We start from the raw sequence: 11,249 nt of genomic DNA on the forward strand, positions 1-11,249 counted from the left end.
GCATAAAACATTTGATTTACGTTGCTCACCAAGCACATAGAGTACATATGATTAATCTCTCCCTGTCTTTCTGTCTGTCACACACATGAACACACACACACACACACACACATACATACACAGACACACACGCACATACAATTACACATACACACTCACGCACAGGCACATGCACACGTCTGCCAGTGTGAAAATAAAGTCACAGGCTTGACATGCTCTACTTGGGGCCTAATGACCCCTGGGTAATGGGCTCCTTGGTCTTCAGGAAATCCTCCCTCATGCATGGATCAGCGGGGGGGGGGGGGGGGGGGGGGGCATGCAGAATGGGGGAAAGGGAAAGAGAAGAAGAGGGATGGGGGGGGGGGAAAGGAGGAACTAGAGAGATGGGGATGAAGGGAAGGAGAGAGAATGGAAAGGACAGGGAGAGGAAATAGTGGAAAGAAAACTAAGAGGAGCTGTGACAACCCCCTAGAGAAAGTGATAAATGTCTGAGAAACTCGAGCACTGCCTTCACACGCCTTACCTGTTTAATGGACATTTTTACCCTAAGTATATCTATCCTGTTCAGAATGATATGAAAAGTTCAGATGCAAAACCCTCTAAATGCATCTGACCAATTTACTTTTAAATGACCATTTGTTTTATCAGGGTCCTGAGGGTTTTGAAGCGACATTATTTGATTAACGTATACCATTTGTGGAGAGCATTCACTCACCATTGTTATCTAATTTTTGCCATTTAGAGGCTTTTGCATCTGAACTCTTCATATATAGACTTAAATATACATCATAAAAACCCTTCTGTGCTATTGAAATGTGTGCGTGGAGCATAGACTAGTCTATGCATTATGAATCCATGCTCATGGAGCATGAGGGCGCCATGCAATGGTCAATAGTATCATGTGTCTCAACCTGCAGGACATGAGAACTACATTGACTGATGTAATTGATTTGTGTGCATGGCACTGTCTGCACGGCAGAGACAAGTTTGCCTTTTGGATTTGTGTGTGTGCAGGTCTGTATATTTTTGTTGCCGGCTCCAAAAATCAATACACACGCATGCTCCCTTGCTTGACAGGAGTGGCCATAAACAACTAATCCCAGAGCAGCCCTTAAAGTGGAAATGAAGCAGTGAGAACTGTGACCATTTTTTGGTTGCTTTTTCATTTTTGAAGATACATGGATTTTCATTAACCCAAATGTTTCCCAGACATGCAAATATGCAAATCATATGTTATTAGAAACCGTTTGAAGTAATCAATAATTGTTTTTTTTTTAAATACTACTTGGGGTGACTTGTGTAGGCTACTCTGTAGTAGCCTAGGTCTGTGATTGTGATTGGTTTTGTGGGTAGACGTTGTTTATGGACTGTAGGCTAGGAGTCTGAGTTTTTATTTGTTTATGTAAGCTGACATAAAATAACAAGCTGTTCACTTTAAGTAAATAAATGCACGGATGTGCCGCTTGTAGCAACCATAGATTTTAGGGTTCATGCTATGCTAGTTACAGTATGTGCTTGTTATGTTATGCTAGTACTGTATCGCAGCTTCTACCATGATAATACATTGCAGAACAACTGAGTATGGGTGTAAAAATTAGTGTAGTCTCAGGTGATCAGTGTAGTCCCCTAGCCTACCCCCTCTGCACAACCTATCAAGAGTGTGTTAGTTGGTTAACTGCTGTTTATTGGGCGTTCCAGTGTTTCGGCTCGGATGTCCCTCAGCGACCGTATTGCGACCTCCACGTCTCGCTTTAATGATAGCATTTGGCACGTAAGATTGGACGTGACATATCTGTTATTTTGGATGAGATGTCCCAGGTTCATTTCCTAGCAGCAGACACTCTCCATGTGTGCCATGTCAGTGAACATAGGGACACAACCCCCACATAAGCACCACCGATGGTTTTCTGTGTGCTCAGATACACCTCTCTCTCGATCATCTATTTCTCCTCTATAGTCAGGCTCTGTGGGGGGCACTAAAACTCCCACTGCTCTTACTGGCTCAAAAGCATAGGCCTGTCCTCATTGGTGGGTCTATCCCATTTGTCCATATCCATTTTGTTTAGGCAGTAAGCTAACTGTGAGGCTATGACAGCCGCTGTGTAAACAGCATAGAATGTTGTCCCAACCATTCTTGTGATGTCATCATTTTCTGAAAAAAAAAAAGATGGCGGCAGTTATTAATGCAAAATTAATGCAACTTGTTTGTGCTTTATTCTGAATAACGGGTCATATTTCTGACTTTATTTGTATTTATGATATATTTAAATATTTAACTAGTGCTATAGACATCTGTTTTATTTGACTGCTTCATTTCCACTTTTTAAGAGTCTCTGGGCTGTGTGGAGGACTTTGGCAGGGCAGTGCGGCAGCCCGGCGCACACCGAACACTTGGCACAGGCCATGATGGGTGTACTGGAGCATGCTGAGGGTGTCTGAGTGGTGTGAGTGCTCATGTGCACACACACACACACACACATGCACGCACATACACACACACACACACACACACACACACACACACACACATGCACGCGCACACACACACACACACACACACACACACACACACAAATGTGAGTGACACAAATGTCCAGCTGCCTGAACGCTCAGCTTTGCCCTCTCATTTACAGGCTGTCTCTTAGCAGACACTTTCACTCAAACAGTTGAGTGGACATCATGTGTGTTTTAGTTTAGTTCAAACTGGGAAGTGTGACTGTGTGTGTGTGCATGTGTGTGTGTGTGTGTGCGTGTGTGTGTGTGTGTGTGTGTGTGTGTGTGTGTGCTTGTCTGGAGTAGAGTGAAAGGCATAGCTGCCACAGCTGCAGGTCTCCGCCCTATTGTCACATTAAAGAGCATCTTAATCAGCATAAAAGCATTGATAAAGCCTTAATGAGGGAATTAAAAGATAAGACCAAAGCTAGAGCTTATTGTGTGGGCATGCACATTCACACTTACACTAGATCACACACTCACACACACTTGTAGATATACAGACATGTGTCTGTCAGTGTGTGTGTGTATGTGTGTGAGTGTGCGTGTGAATGTGTGTGAGTGTGCGTGTGAATGTGTGTGTGTGTGTGTGTGAGTTTTCGTGGGAAAGACTGCATGTGTGCACAAATTGACATCCATCAAGGCCACAGTGTGTGTGTGCAAACAGAGGCAGAAGTGACTGAATACAGTGACAGTGTGAAGTGATGTGGCTCAGGTCCCACCTCACACATGAGAGCACCTGTCTGTAGTAAAGGAAAGGTCCTTAATATACACTTTATATATGCTTTATCAACCGTCTCTGGTATACCTGAACCAGAGCAGACTAAACAGTACTGTAGAAATGATAAAACACACATATAAATGCCATTATCTATACAATGTTATGGGGAAAAAAAACATATAAAATGTTGAAGAGATTAATTATCTTGCTCCCTCTCACGCAGGCACACACACTTCCTTTTGGTTCTGACATAGTAATTTATTAAGCTCCAATGGGTAATTAATATGTGTGTGTAACTGTACAGTGAGGTGTTTATTTGGGTGTTGGTTTTGTTAAGTAGGATCATTCTTCAGAGCAGACCGGTGGGAAATGATGTGTGGAGCCATGTGTGGAATTAAATAAAGATGTGATGAATGATTAAGACCACAAGCAAGCACCCAACAAGCCATGTTCAGGAAATGTTGAACTAGCAGCCAGGCTACACGGGGAGCGCAATTAAAGCACTCTATTCGCAGAGCGTAACAATTGTTTTAGAAGACTGGCCTAATTTTTGTTGGAAAGTACACTACCGGTCAAAAGTTTGGGGTCACTTAGAAATTTCCATTCCACTCCATTATACTGTAGACAGAATACCAGCTGAGATCAGTTACATTGTTTTTTTAATCAGGGCAGCAGTTTTCAGATTACATTATGTGCTTACATAATTGCAAAAGGGTTCTCCAATGTTTTCTCAGTTAGCCTTTTAAAATGATATCAGATTAGTAAACAGAATGTGCCTTTGGAACATTGGATGAATGGTTGCTGATAATGGGCAATGCAGATATATTGCATTAAAGATAAGCCATTTCTTTCTACATCGGTCATTTACAACATTAATGATGAAAACAAGGACATTTTTAAGTGACTCCAAACTTTTGAACGGTAGTGTACACGCCACTATTACGTCTGTAGTAGCCAGTTCATTGATTATATCAGAAGCTAATTGTTGCAGCAGATAGATCGCTTCAGTTACATGTAGCCTGGTGTAGCCTGCCTGTAATGCACAACATCCACCTCCACAGTTGTAAGTTTTAAATCAAGAGCTGACGTGTAACACGATCAATTGTTGTATATACATACGTAAATATGCATGTCACGTCAATGGTATGGCAGTTGTCATTCAGCATGATTGGTTACCACTGTAAGGAATGTTTATGTTTTTTTGTTAACCTGGGCTTTGTATGTGAAATATTTTTGGTAATAATGGTATATAAAAAAGGTGGTATGAGCTCACCAGACCTAGACGTCTTACAAATATGTGAAAGTGAAAGCATGTGTGGGAAGGTAACTGTCCAAGGACTTGAAATCCTTCACTAATGCTGATGACACCCCTGATGGTGGAAATAAAAGGGGCCAGAAGTGCATCTGTTTAAAGATTAAATTCTACAATGTAAAGAGGAGACAAGGAAGGTTGCCATTTCTAAGATGGACCCCCTTGATGACCTCGATTTTTTTCATGTGATCGATAACAGAGTTCTAGAATTATCTTAGTTGAATGGTGGTTGCTATTCATGTTCCCAAAGTCTGAAAATGTTTTGTATTTGCAAGTTTCAGTGCTATAGAAATAAAATGTAATAATACATTCATTTATTTCTCTGATTTAGTTTTGATTTTCTAGTTTTTCTCATTGCATAGTTGGGTTTGAAAATGTCTTATGATGTGCCAACCATTTTTCTAATCAGCTCCTGGGGCTACTGACACACTATTCCCTCGAACATACACACACCCATGTGTGTGCACACACAGACACACACATACACACACAAGAGCAATTACTCGACTTAAAAAAAGAGTGAGCGCTCAAGTGGCTCAGAAAATGTGGCTTGGTGATGAGGCTTAACACTTGGAGACTCTCGTTCTTTCTCCTTCATATAACCTGAGAGGACATGAAAAACATCACATCAAAGACCAAGTTTCTGACATTTGCATACTGCATCCAAAAGACCTTCCAAGACCGAACATGATTTCATAGACAGTAAGTTGGATTTATAAAGATGAGTACAGGGATTTAAAAATAACAACAAAAAAACATTTAGATAGATTTGTGGGATTGTTAATGCACCATGGCTGCGTAGTCACACATAGAAACTTTTTAGGATTTCAATAAGCTAGAGTAATGATGCTGAATAAATTATGTTTTACTACTGCCAAAAAAGTGAAGTTCAGAATACATTTCCTCTATAAATTCATTTGAGAAGAAAAACGACACTTGATTTGCTCACCACACACATACACAACTTGCCCTTCTCTTGCATTTGCATTTTAGTTGCATCTTATTCTTGTTGATTTGTGTCCTTTGATAGTCTTCTAATTTGTCCTTCACTCCTCATTCACCGGGGGAGCATCCAATCTGGCAGGAAGCCATTCAAGTCCACTGAGTCAAAGATCATCGGGGTTCACCCTTGACTGGCTCTTCGTCTCCCAGGATGGCTGCCTCGTCGATAGGGCCTGGCTAGTCTCTGATACATCAGGGCACACCTCAGTCACACGCTATGCCTACCAGCTCTGCCCTTCAGAGTTCATCTGAGAATTGGACATGCTGATTACCAGAATACTGATGCTGCCATGATCCATTCATGTTTGAGCACTTTTTATACGTTTTGATTGTTCAACACAGCATATTCAACGTTCAGTTTTTGTGCTGTATCAGAATATCAATCGTTTTTTTTTTTATAGGATTTGCCCCGTTGTCTCTGTCAACAAAGAAGACGTAGAGAACGGTGTTAAAAACACAACATGACAGAGTGCTAAATAACAGCAAGATTCACTCACCCGTCTAGCAGCTTGCTCACTTTATGGCACAGAGGGGAAATTATGGGACGCTATCTCATAGAGGAAACAGCTGAGGCTGCATCCAGCCGATGATGTATGTGTAAGCCCCAGACCCACTCTCGTCTCTCTTTCACACACACACACACACACCCCACACACACACAGCTTTTTTAAGGACACTGAAAAAAACTCAAGTCAACAGAAACAGAGAGAAGCCAACTGATTGCAGCTCTGTTGATAAATAATGTTGTCTGCTCCTACACACACACACACACACACACACACACACACACACACACACACACACACACACATACTCATACACATATAATCCTCAATTAGGTCTGTGGGTAAAGTATTTATCAGAGGACTCAGAAATCTGAGGAATGTTCAAACGGCAGCTAAGCTCATTAAAAGTCATGATAACATACAGACAGTTAAAGCCTGTCCAGATAGGAGCTCTAAACACACATATTATGCAGGTCACTGTCAAACACGGTTACATCTGCACAAGTGAGAGTCAGAGTGCGCCTTCTGCTTTGCACTCATTTTGTCCTTGTGAAAATCCAAACAGGTCTTTGATGTAAAGATGCAATCAGACGCGCAAATTGAAACCCACAGGCGGGAAACCAAAACACAAACACCGATAAATTAGTGAAATAAAAAATAGTAATAATGTAATAACGTGAATGATTTCCCAGACCTCATCTACCATATAATAACCGTGTACAGTCAGTCTCACTATCCTGCCTCTGTCTCTTCTCCCCAACTCAACTCTACTTTCTCTGCCCCCCCCCCCCCCTTTTTTTCTCTCTGCTTTGGGGAGCGAGCGGCCCAGCCAGCAGATGCTTCCCAGCTCTCCCAGAGGAGAGAGAGGCACACATGCACATAGTGCCTGAACTGGTCACATTAGCCACACCATGTGCACACTAGTGTGTGTGTGTGTGTGTGTGTGTGTGTGCAGAGAGGGAAGAGAGAATGAGAAAGAGTAGATGAATTTACTGTTTGTGTTACCTCTACTGTTTGTGTTCTGTGCAATACTGATTTTGGATATAATATAATATAATATAATGTGATGTAATACAATATAACATCAAAATAAAGCATTAACTTAAACTATCTCCTGTGATGATTCATTCTTAACAGACAAGTTTGTACCAGTTCTCATTTCCTTTATGCCTTGATTTTCTCTTTATTGATTTCTTCTGGGCAGTTGCTGAGGCTTCTGTTGTGACAGGTAGAAATGGCCATCGACAGCTGTCAATCGCAATACACATCGCTGCTGTCACTTGATGACTTGACATTCGGCTTTTGTCTGTGAACCATTCACTCAACAAAGGGAGCAAACTTCATCTATTACTTCAGGATGTGCCACTGCATCCTTATTTGACCTGTTTTTAGCACTGCTGAAGCCAGCTCGAGAAGATGACTGACTTCCTCATCCCAGCGAATAGAGCCACAGGCCACTGGATTTCAGCTTCTTGGCACTGATATGAATGATATAAGGAATACATGGTAGGATTCTGAGGAGCAAAGATTTATCCCCACCACACAAGTCTATTTTTCTCTTCTGCTTTCTCTCTCTCTCTCGCTCTCTCTCTCTCTCTCTCTCTTTTATACATACACACACCCTCATTCTATCTATGTGTAAAAATAATCTTCATTCGTTTCTGGTGCTATTTAGATCGGAGCTCAGTAGTGTAAAGAGTGCCCCCTACTGTTAGTTGGAAGATTGCACCCAGCAGATGTGAGAGAGTGTGCACCTCTGTGGAGAGGGCCGCAGGTGGGGCTGGGAATGTAAATACCTGCTGCTCTGCACACACTGCTGGGGCAGTTCTGCTGTGGGTGTGGTGGAGAGCAGGAGGGCTGCTGAGCCACCGCTGTAGGGGTACACAGAGGCACTGCTTAATGGAGCTTCAGCAAATGTGCTGGAACACGCGAACACGCGCCCACACACACACACATACACAAACATACACACACACACAAAGATGTGCATGCACACGCTCAGAGACACACACATACAAGCTCACACACACACACTCTCACACACACACACACACACACACACACACACACACATGCACACAAAACAGTAGCCAATTCATTAAACAAAATCATGGATGAATACATGTTCCTTTCTATATTGATTCTATTTAGTCACACACACACACACACACACACACACTGGCCTGCCAGCCAGTTTGACACCACCAGTGGCAATGTATCTATACTCATGGGCGTATGGCTCATACATAGTCACACATGTGCACACACTGCAAACACACTATATGAGCGGAGACCGACAGCAACCAGCAGCTCTCCACACATACACAGCCAGGCAGCCCACTTCAGGGAGAGCAGTAGATGGAATGGCAACAGTAGGGGAAGACAAACAAACACAGCCCTGGAACGTTATTGTATTTGAGTGCCTTTGTGCTTGAATAGGGTATGCATAATTGTGTATGGGGCCACAATGTAACTACCTCCCTTTCTTTCTCTTTCACACACACACACAAACACACACATTCATACACACTAAGACATACGCAAATGCTCACAGTCACTTCCCATCTGTGTGCACAAGCAAAATGACATCTCCAACAATACGGCTCAATCCTCTTCCTCCCAACCTCTCCTCATGCACATGTCGCATTGGGACTCAAAGCCGGGATTTGACACCCTTTGATGCGCATGAGATAAGCGCGCAGGGGGGAGCATAGGTTTCACATGCAACAAGCCAGCAAAGGGATTGTTTAAACTGAGCCTCTCTGATTGGCGAGCAAACCCAACCAACCACAACCTCCGCAACATCCAAATCGCCCGGTTCTGATTGGACGACTCGATAACGACGGAGGGCGAATGCAAGTTTGCCACAGGAAAGGAAATAATTACAGCAAGGCAGAGAAGCGTCATGCTGCAGCCATTTTAAATCTCCAGCAAGATGCTCAGATAAAGGCGTTATCTAAAGAGGGGATATTGTTTACTGTGTGAGACACACAAGAGACAATATTGAGGAATTAGCCTACTGAGCATTGTCGCTCAGATACCGACTCTAAGAAAAACGTGAACAAATACTATATACATTCTCTCTCTCTCTCCTCTCTCTCGCTCTCATACAAACAAACACACACACACACACACACACACATACACACACACGTGTACAGTACACTTTAATCCTTATACAAAGAACCTCCCAATGAACTACGGATAAGTAAACATCTGAGCCATTACCCTGTGATCGTTTTCAACTGCACAGCTTTCTCTCCAATCTGTTTACTGTTATATGACTGAGCCAGGGAGAAGCAAGGCCTTCAGAGAGACCCTGAGAATGGCCGCCCTGAGGATGAACAACACATGCTTAAAAGTCTGGAAGGCAAGTTTACAAATGGTGTGCAGTATTGGAGGAAAGATTGCAACCTGGATAGAGGATACACTAGCAGACACGTTTGTCCTTCAGCCTGTACTTTTAAAGGGGACTCGTAAAGATCCAACTGTCTTCCCCCCTCCACCCCAACCCTCACCCCCCACCTCTCATCATTCTTCTACAGGCAGCATGTGTCCGTGGTAACGGCGGAATGTAAATGTGTAAACAGTGCGGTAATGAGCTCTGAGAGTGCTTGTCGTCTCGGGTGCGGCGGAGCGCCCATCACACAGGATATTAGCTGATGAATCTGGATGACTCCCATCCGCAGACTCTCTAGCTATTGATCAGCCCCACTACAGAGAGAAAGGGGGGAGCGAGGGAACGAAGGAAAGACAAAGAGAGTGAAGAAGAAGGCGAGAGAAGGAGACGCCGAGTTTATCAATTAGAGATTGACAGCCAATTCTGGCCCTCTACAGAGGCAGACGGCGGTGGAGCATTCTGATGAGACTCTGTGTATGCGTACGCGACAGCTTGAGTGCGTTTCTGAATCTGAAAGCCACAAACTGCATAGACAGCAGTTAAGCCCCTGCAGCCATAACCAGTATGGGGTCAAGCTGCAGGGTTCTACTGGGTTGGAAGCTCCCAGATGTCTTCTGGGAAACATGAACTGTGGGTGACTTCATTTTGACTGTTAAGTCCCATACTGCTCAGTGGTGTGCCTTGAAGACATTTATAACTTTTTTACAGTTTATTCTCATTTTCTCTCTCTTTTTCTCTCACTTTCTATACTCCTTTTTACCCCCTTCTTATACCTTACCCTTCTCTCTCTCTCTCTTTCTGTCTCTCTCTCCCTCTCTGCTTGGATGACCACATGAAAGTCTTTATAAGTTTCTTTCAGATGTGTCCTCTGGCTCTAATAGGGCCGAGGGCCGTGCCATTGATTGGGTTAGCAGAGAATAAAATTGGTTCTTAGCTGTTCCTTGCTGCAGAGTGGGAGCCTAATCCACCACTCTCTCTTCACCCTACCCAGCCAACTTAGTTCACACACTTCCCCTGACACACACACACACACACACACACACACACACACACACACACACACACACACACACACAGACCAAGGCAACCAGTCCGTCTGCCTCTTCCTGCTGCTCCGATACAGATCTGATCCCCTCGCAATTTCATGGCTGCTTTGCCTCTCTACCACCACCCTATCAGTGCCAGCTCCCCTGCCCCCCCCCCCCCCCCCCTCGCAGAATAACATTCCCTTAGACAACCCCCCCCCCACTCCCCCTTTTACAAAATGGTCTTCTGAAAGAAATTCATCAACTCCAAACCCCACTGAACTTACTCATTATAGTTTCAAACTATCCCTGATCAACCCTCCACTCCTCTCCACTCCACTGCATTCCACTGCTGACTGCTAGTGCAGGAGGCAAACTACATGAGACAAACCTCAGCATGGTGCTGATAACTACCAATAAGTAATCTCTGTTCTGTTTACTGTAGACCCCCACAACCACTCTCAACAGGTGGGGATCCTTTTCATGGACAAGATATACGAGCTGAATTGTAGCATTACAAACACACACACCACACACACACACACACACACAGGTATTCTTTCACAAAACACTATTTATGAGGTTGAGTTGTGCCTGCATCAACTGTTTTGATAAGCTTTCCTGATAAAGACTAACTTCAAGGCGTCCATTAGTGTCCAATTACCCCAGTTGTTTACAGCCATTCACAGCAGCAGTAGCAGGGCTGCCTCTGAGTTAAAGACACATCCAGATTTCTTGCGAGGGATTCTGCTCCTCTAAAAAAACGTAATATGGCAGCCCAGCCAGCAAT

Source organism: Alosa sapidissima, chromosome 4, assembly GCF_018492685.1.
Source record: "Alosa sapidissima isolate fAloSap1 chromosome 4, fAloSap1.pri, whole genome shotgun sequence".
In the NCBI taxonomy this organism is placed as follows: Eukaryota; Metazoa; Chordata; class Actinopteri; order Clupeiformes; family Clupeidae; genus Alosa; species Alosa sapidissima.